This window comes from Molossus molossus, unplaced genomic scaffold (genome assembly GCF_014108415.1).
Source record: "Molossus molossus isolate mMolMol1 unplaced genomic scaffold, mMolMol1.p scaffold_m16_p_4, whole genome shotgun sequence".
NCBI lineage: Eukaryota > Metazoa > Chordata > Mammalia > Chiroptera > Molossidae > Molossus > Molossus molossus.
Window position 1 is genome coordinate 17,012,701 of NW_023425377.1, and position 23,595 is coordinate 17,036,295.

Here is a 23,595-nt window from a genome sequence, read left to right on the forward strand (position 1 = left end):
CCACCAACAGTCCCACTTTGATTCTGCCACACAGACCTTGCAGATACGGCTGCGTGGCTCGGAGAACTGCCCATCTCCTCTTGGCAGCCTCCCTGGAAGCAGATGAGTCATCAAACACATCACTGCCAAGAAAGGGACGGATGGGGACCTTCCCGCATCCAGAAGGACAGGAATGGCTGCTAAGCTTGGGTGGAAAGCAAGAACATAAATTATTCCAAATTTGGGCTCTTGGACCCTTGCAAAGGAGGGTGAGTGGCCTCCGAAATGTGGTAGAAGCGTGACTTCAGCATGTGCAGTAATGGGGCTTCATTCACGCCTTCCCTCCGCCCACAGAAAGATGGGCCACGCAATCATTTTTGCTACTTTACTTTTGAGAGTCAAACCAGCCCAAGAATGTGTTCTTTTCGTCCCATTTCCTCAGAACAGACCTGGCTGGCTCTGTCCCCAAAGGGTGCAGGCTCCGCATGCCTGGGATTTTTCCCTGCGTAGTCTCTCTTTTGTCCTGCAGGAAAAGGCCATTAGAGCATCTGTTCCTAACAGTCTTTCTCAGGGGTTGGCTTTACCTTATCGTGGCCCCAGCCCTTTAGCTCTAGTCTAGATGTTCCCTGTTGCCACTCAGTCTAATCTGCCCTGTTATGCCTCCAAGTGGAGTGAGTATTTGACCCTTCAGCTTCCTCTGGGCAGTCCAAGTGGTGGGGTTGCTGTCATGGGCAAATCCTTAGGAGTTGGACTGGTCAGGTAGGGATCCCAGCGCTCATCCTGTCCTGTTGAGGAACCTTTGTAAGAGGTCATAAGAAGTTGCAGTGGGGAGACACTTTAAAAAACACTGAGTGCAACGGTCTTATGTGTGGCTGTAGAAACTTCAACTCAGAGAGGGATAGGCACTTGTCTGAGGCCACACAGCAGGTAAGTGAGAGTGGTGAGACTAGGATCATTGGTGCTCTTGGCTTGGACCTGAAGTCAAGGAGAGCCCGCGGTTGTGGTTCTGTCGTGTGCTGCTCTCTGGCTTCCCAGTGACTGGATGTGGTTCCTGGCCTCCTTGGGTTGGCGGGAGGCAGGAGAACTCGACAGAAATGGAAACAGCAGCGTCAGGCACTATGACCTCATCAGGTATCCCTGGGGGACAGCTTCCTGCTATTTTCGTCTAAATTGGGCTTTTTGTTTTTGAACACGTGTTAGCAAGCGGAACTCCCAACTGCACACGACTTCCTAGTGTGTTTATTTCCCAAAGCCTTCTCATTCATGGTGCGTACGAGGCCGGATGCAAAACAGCTCTGGGGGTGGGGATGATGTTTCTCTGAGTTTTCAAATCTCTCTGCTAAAGTTTTTTGTAATTCTACAATATTTGAGGGGAAACTGGGCCCTGTGCTAAGTGACTCTCAGGCTTCATTTTTTTTTTAAGTTCCTCAGTGTGATTCATTCATTTTTTTCATCTCCCATGCGTCTGTAGCGTTGTAGGCACCCGTCTTGGAACTAGGGATATAGCTGTGACTAAAACAGTTCAGCCCTTATGGAGCTTATACTCTACTGGTGGGAACAGTAAACAAACAAGTGAGTGTGTAGTATGTCTGGTGACAAGTGCTGTGGAATCAAAGGAACATAAGGGCTCAGAGAGCAGGCATGGGGAGGGAGGTGCTGCTTCAGAATAGTGGTCAGAGAAGGGCTCGGTGGTGAATTGATATTTGGGTCAAGACCCGAAGGAGATGAGAAAATGATCCTTGTGGATGACCAGGAGATGGCAATTCCAAGGAGAAAGAACAGCCAAATTCAAAGGCCCTAATAGATTTTGAAGGTTTTTACTCCCCCTCCCCAACCCCTGTGCATTTTTTCAAACATTGGATTTGGATTCTCAGTGCCCCCCCCCCGCCCCCCATCCTCCCACCCTGTCCCCCAGGAGCTGTGGGCAAGAGCTTCTGGAACTCTGAGGGGAGAGAGGACATTGCTAATATCTTTTTCATCATCCTGAGGTGTCTGGACTTCTCCCATAAAATCAAAGCCCACGTGCTAATGCACAGCCCAAAATAGCAGTGAGCAGGCCTGTAATGGAATTCACACGTAGAGAGATTGCCAAGAATGGTGAGGATGGAGGGGCATGGGGGATGGGCCAGGAGTCAGGGGACTTCAGCTCAGGCAGCAGATACCCCAAGATGCCGTAGTTCGGTAGCATGGCAGCCAGCAGCCTTTTTCTGCTGTGAATCAGCTCCACAAACGGATGACATTCCCATGGGAGACACACACCCTTTTCTCTACTGAGTGCACATGCCTTAGAGAGCCAATCTGCATGTGGCTTTCATGGCAGATAGTCCTGGGTTCTGATCCCACTTCTCCCACTGACTAGCAGGATGTCCTCTTTAAGCCTTGGTTTCCCTATGTGGGTATAGTGATGGTCGCATGCTGTAGAGCCATGGGGAAGATGAAGGGACACGGTGCCTGTAAAGAATCCAGCCTACAGCCGATGTGGCTCAGTGGTTGAGCGTCGACCCATGCACCAAGAAGTCGCCGGTTGAATTCCCGGTCAGGGCACATGTCCAGGTTTTGGGCCAAATCCCCAGTGCGGGGCATGCAGGAAGTGGCCAGTCGATGTTCTCTCTCATCACTGTTTCTATCTCTTTCTCCCTCTCTTTCTAAAAATCAATAAAGAAAAAAAATTATAAAACAAAAACAAAAAACCTAGCACAGTGCTCGGCTTGTGTTCTATACTCAGTAAATGGCAGCTACTGTTATTTCTCATGTTTTTTTTTGTTGTTGTTAATCCACACCCGAGGATGATTTTTAGAGAAAGTGGAATGGATGGTGGAGAGAGAGAGAAAGAAACATTGATTTGAGAGAGACACATTGATTGATTTCCTCTTGCATGACCCCGACCAGGGCTGGGGATTGAACCTGCAACCCAGGTACATGCCCTTGACTGGAAATCCTTTGGTCTGAGGGCTGACACTCTGCCAGGGGTGGGGAACATCCGCCGGCTGGCCATATAAAGCTCACAAAAGCAATACCAGCTAACATCACACACCTCACCAAATTAGCCTGACCAAATATAGCAGGCCAATTTTTAAGTTGATAATTTTGTATGGTCTGGGAATGATGTTATAAATATCCAAATAGCCCTTGGCAGAATAAAGGTTCTCCACCCCTACACCAAACTAGCCAGGGCCACGCGTGTCTTTTTAAATTGCAACATGCTCATTGTAAAACATGTAGCAATACCAAAGTATAATAAGTAAAAGAATAAAAATCTCCCACCCACAAGAAGAATCTGCTCTTAACAGTTTGGTGGGCATTCTCTGAACTTTTCTATGCATGTGAGACTCACATGCATGTAGATACTCAAAGACACAGTTGCACAGAAGCACACATACAGGCTGCTATTTTTGTGGGGAGGGAGGAGCAGAAATGAGATTATACTACAAATATTGTTCCACGCTTGTTTTTTTAGACTCAAGCATATGTCCTGAAGTTAGTACACTGCTCTAATAGAGTACATATTACATTGTTTTATATTTATTCACACATATGCCCATAATTTGCAAATGTTGGTTTATAGCTATTAGAGAACCTTACTTGTGGTTGGGGCAGTGTGATACAGTGGAGAGAGTACTGAGCTCTGAGAGAGACGTGTGGAATTGGTCAAGAAGCCATTTGGCCTTCCTGGGCCTCAACTTTCTCGCCTGTAAAGTGGGAATTTTGTCCCAGTTGGGCTATAAGAGCTTCTCCTGTACCACCTATTTAAAGCCTACTGTGCAAGCAGAAACATGGAAAAGAAGCACAGTTGTGGAGACATCCCTGGAAATAGGAGACAGTGGGAAAAAGGCAAATAGAGTCCAAAACCATGGACCTTGAAGTTGAGGATGAACTGCTAGTTCAGGACCCACCGTTTAGGCAACATAAACATGAGAAGGGAAATTACAGAGAAGAAATTATAGTGCCATTTCCACAAGTCACAATTTTGAGGCATAGTTCATAATATTTTTTCTCCATGTAATTTCCCCCGTGCTCTGAGGACTGCTTCATCAGTCCAGAGACCATATTAGACCAAAAAAAAGAAACAATCCCAAAAAGCAAAACAACTTGCTTGCTGAAATGAAATGGAATCTTCCTGGTCTGTAGGCATCTGGGGAAAGGCACACCTCCAGGGAGTACAGGCCTTGTCTCTCTTCCCATCTCCTTTCTTCATTTCTGTTCCCAAGAGGAGGGCACACTGAGCTGTTGAACCAGCTTGCAGGATGCTCATTGGGCTGCATTCCTAGAGGGCAAGATCACTACATTACAAGGTCACCTTCAAAAGCAAGTGAACAGGTTAACGAGTGAGCACTGTGCCAGAGGACCTTGACCACATGCTTCTCTCTGCTTGTCTCTTGTGCACATTCTGGAACTCTCATCTCTTCACTACACTGCCCTTCTGGAGTGGGAATGATGATAAGATTTGGGCTGGGGCTTGGAAAATGGTCTCACCCCACTCATTGTGCGTCAGCCCTGGCTAAAGACAGATCCTGTTGGCCCAAGTCCAGTGAATAAGAATGGATATTAATTTTCTTTTGTGTGTGTATCTACCTCCAGACCTCATGAGGAACAGTAATTATCAAAGCAGAATTGGGGCACTGAGAGGTTTTGCTGATCATAGTGCTCACCATTGCCTCTGACTTGAATCTCTCTTCATATCTCTGACTTTTTATCAGTCCCTCAGAGATAGCATAGGGAAGGAGCCTGCTTTTGTTGGCTTGGAACTCAGGTTACAATCTGGAAAATTAAGTCATTTGTGATTTAGCTCCCTAATTTTCTCCTTTTTTCCCTCAACCTTGTTTGAGTTGTATAATACCAGAAGACTCCAGGAGGGGAGAACTGGCAAGCAGGAAAGGAGTTTCTCAGTGCTAGACAGGGTAGATTAGTTATCACCTCTTACTGCTGCATTTCTCGTCCAAGGAGCCCTGGTAGAAATGTGTGTGTAGCTGATCCCGAGCAAAACCCTGCACACCACCCAGGAGCTCTCCCCTGCCCCCCACCCTCCAGCTTCCTCTTGCATCAGGAGTGCGTTTCAGCATCTTATCCAGGACTAGGAAAAAGGACAACTCTCTTCGTCCCTCTCTTGTCAGGAGCTTCATTTGTTGTTGGCAAAATTCAGTGTCCTGGATCAAAGAGGACCTTAAGAAAGGCTTAAGACAACATCCCAGTGCTTTTGGGAAACCATGTTTCACCGAGTTGCATTTAAATGAGTCGCACACATATGGATTACATTTCACTTAAAATACACATGGCTTAAGAAATTAGAGGATATCATTCTTTAACCAAGTACTTGGCAGATCTCAAGTATTCAAAATGTTTTTCCAAACTCAGCACGCAGCTGGGCTCCCCATTCCCCACAGCTGAGACTGTCCAACCCAAGGAGGCCGGTGCTGAGGAAACAGTTGGATGGATGGGTGGGGACACCAAGATTTGATGAGAGCGGCCTGTGAGTGTTGGACATTTTTTTTCAAGTGGTTTTTTAAGTATCAGCAACTGAATTGACCCTGCTGCATTGACTCAGAGGCAGCAAGATGCATAAGTGAAATTAAATTCCGAGGGCTGTGCTGGGTTGGCACCTTTCCCCCGAGAGGCCTTATGGTCTTGGTTGAGTTTCCAGGGGTAGCTTTGTAGATGGAGATTGATTTCCCTGCAGTGCTCGTGTTGTCCAGAACCCCTGGAGTCGCAGACCAAATGGATTGCCAGCCGGTCTGATGTGATCTTTGTACAAGCCAAATTCTCGACCAAAGCCTACCCCTGCATAAGCAGGGCCTCCATTATTTCTAAATCATTGGAAACACGATGTTGCTGTCTCAGGGCCCATTGCATAAACTCGGTCTCTGTAATTAGGAGTGATGATCTGCGGGGGTGCAGCTACACAGTTACTGGGAGAGAGGCTGAAGGAGCAGCCAGAGCGGAAATAACCTAGGTGTGTTGATTCTGAAGGTTGTGAGCACATAAACCCGAAACACCATATATGATCCATAGAGCGAAACAGGCGTGGGCTTGGGTGCCAGAGAGACCCCAGTTGAGTTCCAGTCACTGGCACTTCCTGGTGAGGTGGCCTTCAGCAAGTCACTTCCCCCTGAGTGTTATTTCTTTACCCGTGTTCATGATAATACTCCTTCGTTAGCATTTACTGAGAGCCAGTCACTGTACAAAGGCACCTCACGTACTGTCTTATTTAATCCTCACGGCAGCCTTTTATAAGTGAAGAAACTTAAGTGTGAGGAATTCATGTAATTTACCCAATGTCAGGCAGAGCCAAGAGCCAAACTCAGGTCTTCCTGCCTCTTACTGTATTCTACTGCCTCCTAGGAAGTCGACATTAATAGCGTCATTGCAGAGTGGGGTAGGCTGAAAAATGCCTCACCCCCCGTCCTAAGATACCCACGTTCTGATCCTGGAATGTGAGCCTAGGCTGCCTTATATGGCAAAACAGAGTCTTTGTAAGTGTGACTAAATCAAGCGTCTTGAGAAAGGGAGATTATCATGGGTTGCCTGGCTCACCTCTACCTGCTTTCGCAAGTATATCTGTAAGAGGTAAGCAGAGGGAGATCTGATCATAGCTGAAGAGAAGAAGGCACTGTTGACCTCGGAGGCAGAAATTGGAGTGATAAAGCCACAAGCCAAGAAATGCAGGGAGTCACTAGAAGCTGGAAGAGACAAGGAATGGAGTCACCCACGGGTCTCAGGGAGATTTCGGCTTAGTAATACTGATTTCATTCTTCCGGTCTCCAGAACGGAGAGAGAATAACACTCTGTTGTTTTAAACCAAGTGTGTGGTTATTTGTTATATAGCAGACACAGGAAACGAATACTTGGGCGTGTGAAGTTTAGAGATAATGTATTATGATGTGCGTCGTACAGTGCCTGGCACAGAACAAGCAGGTGTTCAGTACATGCTGACGTTCATTAATGCCAAGTTAAGAACGTAAGTTTTCTGAAGCGTCTGGGTGATGCAAAGCATTGTGTGTGGCCCCTGTGACTATCTTCACATGAAAATGACAAATAGTATGTGTGGTTATCGTTTATCAGCATTTCCTAAGTTCAGGGTCATGTACTCTGATGCTCAGTCTGCCTTTGAATTCTGGCTCAGGAATGAGGGTCGGACATGAGTAACGATGTCAACAGTCATGGCAGTAGCTATAGGGAAGCCTCTACAGCAGGCTCTGTCTTGCAGTCTCTACGTGGTTCATCTAGTTGAATCATCCCATGGACGGTAGGTGCCTATATTAGCCCTACTTGGCAGATGGGGACCCTGAGGCATGGAGCCATGTGACTTGCTCCAGATCACCTGGGTGGGAAGGAGAGAGCCAGGCTCTGAGCCATGGTTTTACATTGCCTCTCAGATGCCCTGTCCTCGAACAGTATGCCCCTCTTCCGTTAGCACCAGCATCACGCCTCTGTTATTCTGCCCTCCCTCTTTTTCTTTCCGTCTTCCTTCCCTAGGCCCTGGTTAGAATGTTGTTTTCCGTGTCCTGTGGTGGTGTAACCCAGGCAGGCTGGGTCCAGAGTCGGGCTCCTTGTGCCCACTGGCGATATGGGCTTTGGCAAGTCGCTTCACTTTTGCATGTCTCAGTTTCCTCATCCGCTTGATGGGGCTAATGATAGTGGCCCTTTTGTTGGATGTCACGTGAATTTGATAATGTTATGATCTTAAAGGACTTTTATCACGCCTGGTGCACTGTGAGAGTCCGATAAATAGTCACGGTCGTTTGCATTTGGTGGGGTTGGAAAAACATTTAAGAATGAAGTAAGAGAGAATTCCCCTGGGTTGGTTTCCAAATGTAATTAAGAAAACTTGACCTTAAAACCCATTGCCCCGGGGAGGAAGCTCACTTCTGCTCTCCAGCCAATGCCCAGTTTGACCTTACTGTATCTCCAGCATTCAGCAGTGTAAGGTTCTCCAGTGGGCCAAACTGTAGCTCTTTTCTGCCCGCAGAATCAGTGCCTGGCCCCTCCCTTGGCAAGTCCCTGAACTGTCCGATAAGGAGGTCAGGATTTGTTCACCGGTTCCGGCTCTCTCTCCTTCCAGGGACCCACAGCCAGGGCTCCTGTGCAGCCAGGAAGGATGTCCACGGTTTTCTTTTGTCTCCAGCTTATTTCTCCTGGCGGTCCTACAGCAGGAGCACAGGGTAAAATGAATGGGAGGAAGCTGTCAGGTGCCCTGTTGGCCTCAGATGGACCCTGTCACAGCGCAGGGAAGCTGTGCACTTGGAGGAAGTTGGGAGTTGATTCTTGAGTGTAAGGATTCCTGTCCCATCAGGCTGTTAACTTAACGTAATGATAGCTGGCAGCCAGCGAGTGAGCGTTTACCACGAACGTACTATTTTACATAGATTTTAGAAGGAGAGGAAGGGAGAGGGAGAGAGAGAGAGAGAAACATCCATGGGAGAGAACATCAATTGGCCACCTCCTGCATGCCCCCTACTGGGGATCAGGCCCACGACCTGGGCATGTGCCCTGACTGGGAATCGAACTGGCGACCTCTTGATGAATGGGTTGACACTCAACCACTGAGCCGTACCGGCCGGGCTACATATGTTTAAAAATGTGTTTTTATTGATTTTTTTTATTTTTATTTTTTTAGAGAGAGAGGGAAAGAGAGCTAGAAACATCGATGTGAGAGAGAAACATCCATCGGCTGCCTCCTGCAAGCCCCCTACTGGGGATCAAGCCCGAAACCTGACATGTGCCTTGACCTGGAATCGAACCGGGACCTCTCAGTCAATGGCCTACAGAGATTTTTTTAAAACCTACATATATTTACCCAAGTAGAGTCATACGGTATCCTCGGTTTTATAACCTTTTTTTTTTTTTTTCCCACTTCGAAATATAGCATGGGCAATCCCAAATCATTAAAAAAAAAATTCACATGAGAACTTTTGAATGTTTGAAGACTCTGAGAGTAAGAATCTGGGGGAAAAAATTACACAAATAACAGAGTTTTAAAATAAATTAGATCACCCTTTATATACTACTCCATAACTTGCTTTTTCATTATTTGTCTTTAATATCTTTTTATGTAGCACATTTATAGGCCTATTTTATTCTTTTTAATGGCAACATAGGATTCCATTGAATAGACAGACCAAAATGTATTTATTTCTCTTTCATGGACAGTTAGGCTTCCAGTTTCTTGCTATTATAAATAATGCTGCAGGAATAGGCTTGTACATAATCTTTAAGCACATTTGCAAGTGTATCTGTAGGATATACTTGATATAGAGGTATACTTGATACCTAGAGGTAGAGTTGCAAGACCACAGCATATATGTTCAAAATGTTTTCAGTTTTGACAAGTTAGACCTCCCACTCCACAGATTCCTCCCCAAGGGCTATATACTAGTTTACGTACAGCAGACAATCAGAGTATATCATAGATACATTTCCATGTAAATGTACTGGATCTTTTTTTTTTTTTTTTAATTCTCACCCAAGTATATGTTTTTTCATTGATTTTTTTTTTTTTTTTTTAGAGAGAGAGGAAGCAGGGGAGAGAGAGAGAGAGAAACATCGCTTGGTTGCTTCCCATATGCGCCTAGACTGGGGATTGAACCCGCATCCTAGGTTTGTGCCCTGACCAGGAATCAAACCTGAAACCTTTGGTGTAGGGGACAATGCTCCAACCGACTGAGCTACATGGCTGTATGATGTTACATTGAATGTGTATATTTTAAAATTTCTTATAATGAAAAATTATCAAATGCATATGGAAGTAGAGAACAATATAATGAATTCCCATATACCCATCATCCAGATTCAGCAATAATCAAGATGCTTTGATTAATTTAATCACCCTGTATTGATGGGCATTCAAGCTACCTCCCTTCCCTTCCCCCACTTCATTTTTACGAGCAGCGCTGGAGTGCACAGCCTTGTATTCTTTGGAAGGTCCTTCCAGGCCAACACCTCCTAGATGTGAATAGCTGGGTCAAAGGGAATTTACATGGAACACACAGATTAAGGCATATTGTCTTTGGCGTCTCTCTAAATGACATCTTGTCACCCTTGTTTTCACATACTCTTATCAGTGGTTGATGGTGGCAGATTCTTCAAACCCAAGCTCTCCGTCCTGCCTTTTTTTTAAACAGCTTTATTGAGATATAACTTAGATACCATATAGTTCACCCATTTAAAATATACAGTTCAATGTTTTTTTAGTATATTTCCAGAGTTGTGCAACCCCACCACAATCTGATGTTTGAACATTTTCATCACTCCAAAAAAGAAGCCATCAGCAGTGTTATGGGTTGAATGTGTCCCCTCCAAATTCTTATGTCGAAGTCCTAACCACCAATACCTCAGAGTGACCTTATTTGGAAACAGAGTTATTGTGGATATAATTAGTAAAGATGAGCTCACACTGGAGAAAGGTGGCCCCTAATTCAGTATGACTGATGTTCTTACAAAAGGGGGATTTAGGCATAGACGTGCACCCAGGGACGATCAATTATGCGGCCACAAGCCACGGAGCTCCCAGAAACCAGGAGAGGGGCCCAGAACACATCCTTCCCTAGTACCTTCAGAGACAGCATGGCCCTGCCAACACTTTTATCTTAGACTTCTAGCTTCCAGAACTGTGAGAGGATAAATTTCTTGTTTAAACCACTCAGTTTGTAGCACTTTGTTAAGGCAGCCCCAGCAACCTCATGTAAACCAGTCACTCCCGTCCTGTATAGCCCTAGGCAACCACTGATCTGCTTTCTGTCTCTATGGATTTACCTATTTGGGACATTTCATATTAAAGGATTATAGAGCTCTGGCCGATGAGCTCAGTGGATAGAGTGTTGACCCATAGAGGGTCTCTGGTTTGATTCTCAGTCAAGGGCACATACTTGGGTTGCAGGTTCGATCCCTGGCTCTAGCCCTGGTCTCTCCCAGTCTCTCTAAAAATCAATGGGAAAAATATCCTCAGGTGAGGATTAAAAAAAAAGGATTATGCTACATGTGGTCTTTTGTGACTGGCTTCTTTCACTTAGTATAATATTTGTGAGTTTTATCCTTGTTGAATAGCATGTATCAGTACTTCAGGACTTTTTGTTGTTCCATTGTATGGTTTGACCACATTTTGTTTATCTATCCATTCATTGATGGATCTCCCGTCTGCAGCCACAGTTCACTTGTCTCTACTCTACAAGGTTGATTCCAGCAAATATTGATTGAGCACCTTTGTATAAAGCCCTGTGCGAGGTGCTGCACGGAGTAGGAGCAAACACACCATCCTTGCCCTCTGGCTGTTTTCTCTCTCTCTCTCAGAGAGAACTGGTCAACCAAATCCAAGGCAGATTACAGTTTTACATAATAAGGTTGAAAGTGCACTGCTGGGGAGGCAGGAGGGAAGAGAGAATTTCTCATTGGGGGATAAAGAAAGCCTCCCTAAGGAGGGTTGTCTGGAGCTCTGTCTTGCGGGAATAAGGAGGGGAGTCTTTGGATGAGGGAGGGAGGGAAGAGAGGAGTGGAAGGGTGAAAAGGAATTCAGACTGAGAAATTAATGTATAAATATTTGGTCTGGATCAAGGGGAATCAAAGCTGTAGTGCTAATAATCTCTTAGGAATTCAGTATTCCAACCAGCCAAGTCATTTTAATTCCAAAAGGTGGTATGTGGGGAATGGCGAAGGGGGGGCTTCTTTTTCTTCCACAGCTGGGCTACCAGAGGATTTGAGCAGCTTGGAGCTCAACTTTTTCTTTCTCCTGTTTTTGACTTTGAGTTGGGTCTCTGATGCCTGAGGTAAAACCACCTGTGGTCAGGGTAGGCGGGGTACTTCTAGGAAAGATGCTTGGGGTGCACTTTAAAGCTAGACTATGTTTTCTACATCTTGGTTGAGAAGAAGCTCTTCCTCCACTCCTCCCCACTGATGGGGAGTTTGGACTGAGCTGAGTGGACAGAGGTGTACCTGGTGGTTGGAGCTATGGACTGCTAAGCAGACATGGCTTCTTCACAACTTGAGGAGGTCAGGAGTCTCCAGAGAAGCAAGGCATGGGGGTGGGTGAGGATGGGTGGATGGATATACATTTGGGTTTGGGAGATGCAATAAAAATCTTACTTTCCAAATCTGTATTCTCTCCCTAGCTTCAAGGACGTGCCTAGGTTCTTCATCCAGATTCCCTGGAGGTTGGGAGATGGTCATCTCTCCAGCCTTTGTGCTTGAGCAATGGAGCATGACTGTCCTGGGGGAAAATGTATGGAGGAGGAGGCTGATACTGGGGCCTCTGGACTGGTTTTGTCCTGAGAAGAAAACAACATTTACATTCACCCAGGACATATTTTGACTTGAAGAAAAGAACGCTTACTCATTCTCTACTTAGAACTTACTGTCATACACAGACCTTTGGCTGACATGCTAAATGAATAGGCTTTTGGGCACCCTGGGGCAGGTCTTGCTCAAACTCAGCTCTGGGGTGGTTACTGGGTCAGAGAATCCCTGGCCTTACTGATGCAAGTCTCTAATGTACTGGAATTGAGCTCTGGACCCTTCTTTGGGAGTTCTTAACTTCCTGTCTTTCTTTTCTTCTCTTCCTTCATTCAACAAATATTGTGAGTGCCAACCACACAGCAGGCGTTGAGCTAGGTCCTGTGTTTTTTTCTGGGAGAGTAGTGGCAAGCAAAGCATAGTCTCTGCCATCCTGGGGCTGAGAGCCAGGGGGAGGAAACAGGGAACTAAACCACTAGCGAACAATGTGGACAAGCTGTGATGGAGGAAGTAGAGATGCTTTGGGAGCATGAGGAAGGGGAACCTGCCCTGGATTGGGGGTCAACAAAAGCTTCTAGAAGGAAGTGAAGTAAGAAAGTAGGGCTGTGGTAAAGGGGGGTGGCTTGTACAAGGAGAGGTGGATTCCAAGCAGCGGGAACAAAGGCCCAAAGGCTAGAGTAACATTCGAAGATGAAAAGAAGTTCTTTACTGCTCGAGCAGAGAGCAAGAGGGAGGAAGGAAATGGTGAAAGAAGAGGGGATGGTGGGCAGGGGTGACTCCTCGAAGCGCCTTGTAGGCTCCTTGAAGGGTTTGGATTTTTCTCTTCAGGGCAGTGAGGAGCTGATGAAGAATATTTTACAAACCAGATGACAGCAGCCAAAATGCATTTGAGCAGGACTATTTCCACTGAAGTGTAGGGAATGGATTAGAAGGGCCAAGACCAGCAATAGTATGAGATCCATCCCAAAGCTTTATTATAATCTGAGTGAGAAATTATGGTGATCTGATTTAGGGAAGAGGTAGTGAATATGGAAAGAAGGGGGGGTGATTCCAAAGATATTTATATGGTGGAGTCATGGAGACTGGAGATGGGTTGAATATGGGCTGGGGGAGAGGATGGATTCAAGAATCAGTCTGAGGTTCCTGCTTCAGTAAGTGGTAGGACCATGGTGCCATCCCTCGATTTGTCCTTCGTTTGTGGTGGGACCTCGGACAAGCCACGCCTCAGATCTTTGGGTTTCTCACTAGATGAAGGTAGTAATCCCTAGTCACCAGTTTTGCAGGATTGAGCCAGTGATGAAATCTATGTGAAAAGTAGCCTCCTGTTTTCTTTCCATGACCTCCAAAGGAAGGTCTCTCCTTATCCTGGCTATCTCTGTAATTTGTGCTCAGACATAGTCTTTCCTCCTTATCTACAATTCTAAGCACTTGATATTCTAGGAACTGGTGAGACCTCTGCCCATTCTAGCAGCTGAGGCCTCACTGGGGACCTCTCCGAAGGTTCTCAAATCAGCTTTTGTTGAAAACAATGATATCATTGAATGGGCGGACTTGGCCAGGCTTTCCTTAGCCAGTGTAAGGAGAAATGGGGTCTTTATGACTTCTGTACTCATGGCTCTTTTCCAGTCCCTTCCATAGCTCCCATGTGCCCCACTGCCCCCTTTCCCTCCTTCTTTCCCCCCGAGGTTACGGGTTTGCAGAAAACTGGCAGCCTCCACATTCTCTTCTCTTGCGTCTGTCTCCCGGGAGAGAGGTCCGGAGGGGCCGAGGGGCTATAATGGCTGAATTATATCAAGCGTGGTTTCTTTTTCCAAGCACCTCCTTTCTGGGGAAGGGACAGACAAGTCACAGAAAGAGATTCCTTTGGAGGGAGACTGGAGTGCTAGGGAAAGAGGCGATTCTAAGTGTTGGCAAAGATGCCAGGCTCCTGGTATTCTAGAAGTGCTTTATCTCTTGACTTCTTTATTTTATTTTTCAATTAAAGTTTACGTTCAATATTATTTTTTATTAGTTCCAAGTGCACAGCATAGTGGTTAGATAATCACATACTTTACAAAATGTTCCCCCTGATATTTCCAGTACCCACCTGGCCTCATACATAGTTATTACAATGGTATTGACTGCACTCCCTATGCTGTACTTCACATCCTTGTGACTGTTTTGTAACTACCCATTTGTACTCTTCAGTCCCTTCACCTTTTTCACCCAGTCCCCGAAGCCCCTTCCCCTCTGACACCCATCAGTCGTCAGTCGGTTCTCTGTGATCTCTTGACTTCTTGATGTTAGATTTGTGGTTTGGATAAGAAGGTAAAGATTAAGCTGGCTCTCAGTTGTGTCCTGATAGGAATGTGTCTGTGGACAAGGAGAACAGCGATGTGAGCAAGCATCCTGAGTTCCTGATCTGTAGGCCTTTCGTCTCTGCCCTACACACACGCACCTACGCGTGCACTAAGGCGCACGTATGCACCCCTGCTCCACACCTGTCTGCGCGTAGGCAGCTTGTCAGGGGAATCTGGAAGTTGGTTTGCAGCAATTCTAGGAAGGAAGGAGGCAGAGCCATGAAACAGTGACTTGGCTTCTGAGAACCAGGTAGTGAGAGCTGCCTTCTGTGTGGCCTGTTCGTGTTTGCAAAGGACTTCCACAGATGACCTTATAAGGGAGGAAAAATTAATTCTCCCTCTACCTAAGTTCTCATCTGGGAACCCTGTGACAAAAGACAGATTAGGAAGAGAAACACAAACAGAAGTTAACATGTCTACATGGGCCATACCTAGGGTACAATGAGTAACTCAGAATTTAGGCTTCTGTAGCATCTTCAACGAAGAACAACACATTTGTAGAGAAATGACAGAACAAAGGAAAGAGCTGTTAGGGCCCTAAAGGCGCTAAGCGGTGGGTAACTCCATGGTATATAAATGATAAGCAAAGAGAGGAGGGCAAGCTGCTTTTCTTGTAATAGCTGCTGCTTCTCAAGTTGCCTTCAGCTCAAATTAATCCTTTGCTCAAGCGGTGTCTTTGGGGACACATATTCTGCCACCTTCCTCTGATCTTCATGGTGGGAAATTCAGGTGCCAGGTGGAAGGCAGGAAACCTGTGTTTGCCTGGCACGGTGCCTGGCACACAGTTGGCCTCAATGAGTATTTGTGGAATGAGTGAGTGGGCTTGCAAGTTCAGAGGCTGAGGCTCAGAAGAGGTACTGCAGCTTGGCCAAAGACCCAGAGCAAATAGGCGATGGACTCAAGCCAGGAGGAACTTGGTCTCCCTGATGCCACGTGCCCCGCGGTGTGTACAGTGTTATGCTGCTTGCTAAGTAGTTATTGATGAGATGCGTGCACATCCTTCCTCTCTGCCCTCTGGGAGTGTCTGGATGGCCTGACTCTTGGATTATTTACCATGGACATTTAGCTTACTTTAGTTTATTTAGACTGATGGGTTTAGAAGCAAAGTCTAACTGTGCGATAAGTGTGCGATGTTGGATATGTTGTTTTTGCCCATTTTCAAGTTCTTCATCTGTGAAAGTGAAATGGGAAAAGCATTGCACAGAGAGAGTGGTATATAAAGATTCTTTCACTGCTCTGGCCGGTGTTGCTGAGCAGTTAGAGCGTTGGCCTGTGGACTAAAGGGTCGCGGGTTTGATTCCCAGTCACATACCTGGGTTGCAGGCTAGATTCCTGGCCCTGGTCAGGGTCCTGTGGGAGGCAACCAATCAGTGTGTCTCTCTCACATCAATGTCTCTCTCTCTCTCTCCCAATCTCCCTCCCTCTCCCTCCTAAACTCCCTTCCATTCTATCTAAAAATCAATGGAAAATTATCCTCTGGTGAGAATTAACAAACAAACAAAAGATTCTTTTGCTGCTGTAGACTCTGTAATTTCTGCACTAACACCCCTTCCCCCCCAAAAAAAACTTCATGGAAAGGATACGGGACAGCACGTAGAATGAGGGAAAAAGTGAAGGACCGGAGCTTGGAAAGGACAAGATCTAAGAATTCAGTCTTCTCAGGTGCCACCAGTGGGGTGACTCAGCCATTTTCACCAGGTGTCACTCATCTTGAAATTCAGCTAAATGAGACCTGATCGCACTGGCTTGTACAACCGACTCCGAGTGCTCCCAGTCAGCGTGTAGCAAAAGGGGAACATTTCTCTAAGTGTAAATTCGGGCACTGTTGTCCCAAGAAGGTGGCAGGGATGCTGGGGGCCAGGACAATAGATGTTCACTACGAAGGAGGAGGGCTTTCCAAGTTCTGACCTTCTTGACTTGTGCTTCGGCTGTGGTTTCTGCTTTAGGATGCAAAGAAACGCCGGGCAAGACTTATTTAATCAGAGCCTGAGAGGGCCCGGCACCCACCTGCAGGGCAAGTTGTTTTGTGGTCTTCACCCACATGCTTTTGGTTTATTTGGTTTATTTTCATGGGATGGTCCACCTAGTCCCTTCTTTCTAAGCATTTTCTCAAAGGTCCTGTGATCTTAGATGTTCATTTTCTTAACTTCCGCTGCGTCTTATCCATAAAGTTTATCTCCGCAATGTGGTCAGTGACGTCTTCATTGGTCCATTCTTTCAGGTAAATCTGATAAGCTTGTGGTTATGTGTCAAAAACTGGTTGCTAGGAGGCTACTGTCAAAGCAATGTTTTGCTTTATCTTTCTCAGAAATAGTAAAAATCTTTCCCTTAACTGTTCTTGCCCATTTCCAATAAATACTCGTAGTGGGCTGTTCAGGACACTAAAACAAAACTGTAAACTTTACTTGGGTGAGCCATTTTTAGGGCCCCGCAGGCCCCTGCCTGCGAAGCTCCCTGATCCCAAGAAGTCAACCCCATTTGCGTAGAGAGCTTGCTCATCTTTGCAGAGGCAGCCAAGAGGGAGGCCTGACGAGGATTAAATAAAGACCCTGCTGACCAAAGGAGTAAACAGTACTTATCCAAACATCCTTTGGTATTTAACATAAAAGCCAAACACGGGATCAGGGTCTGGTCAGAAGGGGACCAGGTCTGGTGGGGACTGGGAGAAGATGTAATGGGAAGTGGTTGGTGAAAAGGAGTGTTGATTTAATGCATTGTTGGGAAACTTCCTTAACAGAAGGTTAAATAAAAAACATGCCAAGTAGCTTTGGCTTTTGGCCAGGCTTGCGGGTGGTGCCATCTTGCTTCACAGTGCGACCGCTGGAGCTGGATGCCGGGCAGCGACGGTGCTTGCTCAAGTCAGTCCTCGGGACAGGAGATCCCTGCTCTGGATTGGGAGCAACCTTTAACGTTCCCGCTTGTGTGGCCTTTCTGTTCCCTCAGAAAGTAATGTCTCTGCCTGTGGGCCCCTGGACGTGTCCGTCCCTTATTTGGCTTCAGGCTGGCTGGGCCTTGGCACGTTTGTTCATTTCCATTCCTCCGGAGTCAAGGGTGGAATGAGCACTGGTTGGGAAATCTTGGTTCTGAAACAGCTCAAGCCATCTCTTCTCCCCCTTTCTTTCTTCTTCTTCAAAAGCAAAAGAAAACAAAGCAATTCTTACCGAATTTGCTGTATTACTGCCCCAAATATGGGCAAGCATTGCCTGTTGTGTTAGAACAGCTCTTCTCGGACCCTTCCCAGTGCCCGCCTGTCCTGAGCATCACCATTTTCACTTGACAGGGAAACAGGCCGAGTAGCCCGTGATTAGCATAGTAGCACCTATCTAGTTTAAAAATATTTATATTAGCCCTGGCCGGTTTGGCTCAGCGGTTAGAGCGTTGGCCTGCGGTCCAGAGAGACCCGGGTTCGATTCCTGCTAAGGGCATGTACCTCGGTTGCAGTTTGTCCCTGGCCCTGGTTGGTCGTGCGGGTGGCAGCCACTCGATGTGTCCCTTTCACGTCGATGTTGCTCTCTCTCTTTCTCTCTCTCCCTCCCACTCTATCTGAACAAAAAAAAAATGAAACAATATCCTCGGGTGAGGATAAAAAAAAAAATTAATATTAAAATTTCCAAACATACCCAAGAGAAGAGAAACTAGATTACAAACCCTCAAAAACTCATTATCTCTATGTAACAATGGCTAAGATTTCCCAGCTCGTTCTGGAGAAAATGATACCAATGATATTCGTCAAACACAAATACTTGACACTGTTCAAGGAGTTCTTTTGCATTTGTTCATTCTGTTTGAACAGATGCCCTTCATCGGGCAGTCTTCTAACATTCTGCAGCCCCCCTAGGCAGTAGATTGTCTCATTTCCCCCACTTCACTTTTATTTTTAGTTAGTCCTCACCTGAGGATATTTTTTCCATTGATTTTCAGAGAGAGAGAAACATTGATGTGAGAACCTGAAAAAAAGTATCACCTGGAAAAACTATTAAAACCACAGATTTCTGAGTCCTTCTCTGGAGGATATAATTCTCAGTGGGTCTGGGATGGGGCCTGGGATTTTATATTTTTTCACAGCATTTCCGGATGTAGTGCAGTTACTGGGCTAAGTCCCACAATAATGGCACTAAGAGTATGAGCAAGAAATGCAAGAGGCTCCCCGACAGGGATGGGGGTCAAACCTGCAACCCAGGCATGTGCCCTTGACCCGGAGTTGAACCCGCGATCCCTTGGTCTGGGGGCCGACACTCTAACCACCGAGCCAAATCTGCCACGGTGGCATTTCCCCCATTCTATAGATGAGGAAACTGAGGCACAAACTCACAGAACTAAGCTTCAGAACTAACATTTGAATGTATTTCCTTGTTTGATCTTCTTGAGGATGCTGTGAGGTATGATCATCCCTCTGTTCACCAGGAAATGGGGGCGCCAGTGAAACCCTACTCATCCAGTGCCCATCCAGTTTTATTCACCGACGAATGGGGGGACCAGCAAGATGATAAAACTGGTTTAAAAACTGGGAGAAAGGAATGTTGAGATAGATTGCTGAATTAGATACACAGTTTGTGAATTACTGTCCTGGGAGCCGTAGAGCCCTACATTACCTTTGGAGCTCCCGTTTCACTGGGTGGAAATCGTGCGCATGGCTAGCATATCTTATCAGGTCTTCACATTCTAGTTTGTTCTAGTTATAGAAGCCACCTAATTCATTGTAAGTCGTCTTTGCCAAAGGACCTTAAACTGGCCTCTCTGAGTCAGTGACCTACAAGTGCCCTTGTATGACATTGCAAGGGACCTCAGGCATCTTTTGACTCATTTTCAGGGTTTGAAAGGACAGTCATCTAGAGAGTAGTGTGGCTGGTACTCAAACCAGAGCTTTCTGAACCCTAGAAATGGGGAAAAGAATCTAAACTGTTAAAATGGATTCAAGTGGAACAGGAGAATTCTCAGAGCCTGAAAAAGTATCACCTGGAAAAACTATTAAAACCACAGATTTCCGAGCCCTTCTCTAGAGGATATAATTCTCAGTGGGTCTGGGATGGGGCCTGGGATTTTATATTTTTTCACAGCATTTCCGGATGTAGTGCAGTTACTGGGCTAAGTCTCACAATAATGGCACTAAGAGTATGAGCAAGAAATGCAAGAGGCTTATATCATCACCAACACAGGCAGGCAAATCCAGGGAAAATAAGAGGGACCAGCAAGGCCGCACCTCCCAACCATCACTAGTGTCTAAGTACCCGGATACTCTTGCAAGAGCAAGATGGGACCAAGAACCAGGGGAAGAAGGTATCAGTAAAAATAGCCGCTGGGATGAGTGGAGTAATGTTTGCCTCCACTGAGCCTTAGGCTGTTTTTCAAGGTAGTTTGGTCTTGAAAGCAGGAAGGAGGGTTGATCTTAGAGATATTTTGCAAGTTTGCTTTGAGCTAAAGCTTAGAGTGTGTCTGGCAGTAAATAGTCCTTAAAGGGATGGTGCTGGGTTTAAAGCCTCTGAACTCTCGGAAAGGTGGGTCAGGGCAGTGCACCTTTGGGGTCTGGCTACATGTGCACACAGGACCCAGGCTACCGTGGGCATTTCATTATCCTTCCCCGGAGAGCAACTTTATGCTTTATGTCTGGTATCTGGGGGCTTGTTTTCCCAGGTGGGATTCGGAAGATGTGGGTTTTGCTCAAGGACTTTGGGGTCTGGGCAGCCTGGGTTTCTCCCAAGTGGACATTCCTGTGCTGGCTGCTATTAGCATGGGATGGGATGTGGACACAACCTGCCTGTGGGCTTGTGAGCCCCGAGGGACCGGCGGGAGGATCTCAGGGAGGGCCGGAGGGTACACAGAAACCGCTTTTCCATCAAAGCCAGAAAAAGGAGGGGGCGGGGTGGGAAATCTTAGATAGCCCTTCTCTCTTCCTGGACACACATCACTCACAACTCGTTTCCTGAAAGTCCTAATACACTGCAGCGGTGAGAGACGGCTTCCTGCCGATCTGCTGAGCCAGCTCCTTGTCAGGGAGGAGATGGGAACAAGATGTGGTCAGAGAAGGGGTGGCTGGGCCGAGCGGGGCTGCTCAGTGGCCCTGTGGCCCCCCTGTGAGGGGACAGCAGTGTCTTTAGTCCTGAGAGCAGTGTCGGTGACCACATGAGCATAGATGGGCCTGGCTTGGGGCAGTGGGGAGCATTCGAGAGCAGCATTTCATCTATCAGTAAAATTGCACAGATGGTGGTGATGAAACATGACCCTTCCTTTTGCTTCAAGAAGGAAGGACCTTCCTGGCCAACATCTGCAACCCCATTGGGGGAAAGGCTTGTTATTTCAACAAAAGAAAAATAACTCGCCCTGAAGTTCTCACATGTCCATCTTCTTCCTGCCCTGTGCTTTGCTTATACCTATTTCTCCTCTCTGTACTTCGTCTCATCTCCTTTGTGTGACAGCACATGTGTCCTCAAGGTCGCTGTCATCACCACTAAATTGTGTTTTGGACTCCGGGTTCTTGGCGGTGCTTTAATTTTATGCTTCCACCTTCTAAGAAAAACAGCAGAGAGCTGCTTTAAAAGTTTGGTCAGGACCAGCAGACCTGGCTTTGAACCTGGCCCTGACACTGTGAGAGCTTGGACAGTTCCAGGTCCCGGTTCCCAGTGTCCTCCGTTACAAAATGGGGAAAGGCTTAGTACCTTCCTCGGGGTGTGTCTCGAAGGTGAAATAATTGAACACTTACATGCATGTGAACTGTTTTGATTGCAACTTGTCTGGGTTTCCCAGTGTCAGAAAGGTCCAGGATGTGGTGGAGGCAGGAAGGTGGTGGGGGCTGGAAGGTGAGGTTTTTTTGATGTTTCTGAAGTTTACCTTCCTTAAAAGTATGTTGAAATCTTGTTGTGTAGGGCGGTGGTTCTGCTCAGAATCACTCAGAGTTGTCACAATAGATGGTTAGACCCCAACCCCAGAGTTTTGGCTTCAGTATATCTAGGATGAAGCCCAACCGTTTGCATTTTTAACTAGTTCCTAGGCAGTGCTGATGTTGCTGGTCCCACAGGGTTATTAGGTAGAGGAAGAAGCAGATTGGCCCTTGTAGATTCAGAAGACAGAACTACCAGTGAGAAGTAGTTTTTGGTTCAATGTAAGAACTTTCTTTAACTACTAGATATGGTCAAATATGGAGTGGGTGGTCTGGGGAGCTCCTTGTCACTGGATATGTCCAGGGCTGAATGGCCATCTGGCAGATTCCTCTGCAAGGTAGAAGGTTCATTCATTTATTCATTCCTCCACTTATTCACCAAATAAACTTGTATTGCCTGCCTGGTAGGAGCTGGAAGCTGGGGAGAAGCCGTAAACAAGGCAGCCAGGTCCCCTGCTCTTAGGGAGCCAGAGTTTGGCTATGATTCCTCAAGTCCCTTTAAATGCTGAGGCTCTGAGTGTCCTGTGAGTGCCCGAGGACTGACTAGAATGTGGTCACCTGTGAGGTTCGCTCTGGAAGGCTTTCTTTGGAGCATCTTTTTTTTTATCCTCACCGAAGGACATTTTTGCATTTATCTTCAGATAGAGTGGGAGGGAGAGAGGGAGGAAGAGAGAGAGAGGGAGAAATATTGATACGAGAAAGACACATCAACTGGTTGCCACCCATGCGACCCCAGCTGGGGCCTGGGACAAACCGCAACCGAGGCACGTGCCCTTAGTGGGAACCCAACCCAGGACTCTCTTGTCCGCAGGCCGACGCTCTAACCGCTGAGCCAAACCGGCCAGGGCTCTTTGGAGTATCTTAATGTCACCAGATGAATCTCATTTCTCCCCCTAAGACCGAGAAGAGGCCGAGAATGTATTTATCAGGAGTGCATTTTCTGTGGGAAATTTTATGCCCCACTGGCACCCAGATGGACCATTAATCTCTGAACCCCTGCCTAGCTGTCCATTAGGCAGTCTGTGAAACCAGACCCAGGAAGCGGGGCTGCAGGAATGAGCTCATTGCTTTCTTACTGCTCTCAGGTAGGATACTGGAGAGTTACAGGCTGGGGAGATTTAGAGGGAAATAGGTAAATTCCACCATTTTTGCTGGGTTCTTAAAGCAGTGATGATCATCACTAACCTTTACTGAGTTCCACTCTGTACCCACTTGGTGTTAAGCCCTTTTCATGCGTTTTATCATACTCTTATGACAGTCCTATCAAGCAAGGATATTATCTTTGTTCCTGAAGAAGAGAAAACAGACATTTAGAGGGATAAAGTGACTTGCTCATGGCCATAGAGACAGTAAATGTCAGAACTGACATTGAGACCTCAGTCTCTCGGACTCAAGACCTAGTTCTCAGCTCCTAGCATGCTGACCAACTCATTACTTACTCCTTCATTTACCCGTGCCTTCATTCAGTAATCAGTTAAGTCATTTTTTTTTTTTGCATTTATCTTTAGATAGATCGGGAGGGAGAGAGGGAGGAAGAGAGAAAGAGAGAGAAACTTTGATGTGAGAGAGACACATTGACTGATTGCCACCCACACAACCCCAACTGGGACCAGGGACAAACTGCAACCAAGGTACGTGCCCTTAGTGGGGACCGAACCCGGGTCGCCCTGGACCACGGGCCGATGCTCCAACAGCTGAGCCAAACCGGCCAGGGCACTTTAATCATTCTTTTATTGAGTAAATGCTAAACGCTGATACATACTGGTGAGCAGAGTAGCTTGGCCTCTGTCCCCATGGGGCCCACAGTTCTTCTCCCTCAGACAAATGGGTGACTTCTCCCTAGATTTTAGGCTGCTTAGATGCTCGGGGGAAAAAGAAAGGGCTGGGAGACAGAACTCGGCCAGTTAGCTACTGCCCCAGAGTTTCCATGTGATGGGAGTTTCTCTACGCATGCTGGGTTTGGGGCTTTACTCTATTTTTACATTTCCCTGTTGAGCTTCTTCTTGTCCAAGGCTGGATGTTGAAGGGCTTGACATAATACAAGCGATCACTCCTGTGGCATTTGCCTTCTGACTGCCCCCTAAGGGCAGAGGGGACTCGGAGAGCAGGAGCCCCGAGCCGAGAGCTGGAAGTGACTCTGGAGACTCTGCGATGACCCCGTCTTTCTGAGAACTGTCACCTCTTCCA

The 23,595-nt window shown here is 46.6% G+C and overlaps 1 protein-coding gene across 1 annotated transcript in view; it reads left to right on the top strand.

The window, feature by feature from the left end:
* Positions 1–23,595, top strand: part of ADAM19 (ADAM metallopeptidase domain 19) — a 76,260-nt gene that overhangs the window by 8,630 nt on the left and 44,035 nt on the right. The gene's annotated exons all lie outside the window — the stretch shown is intronic.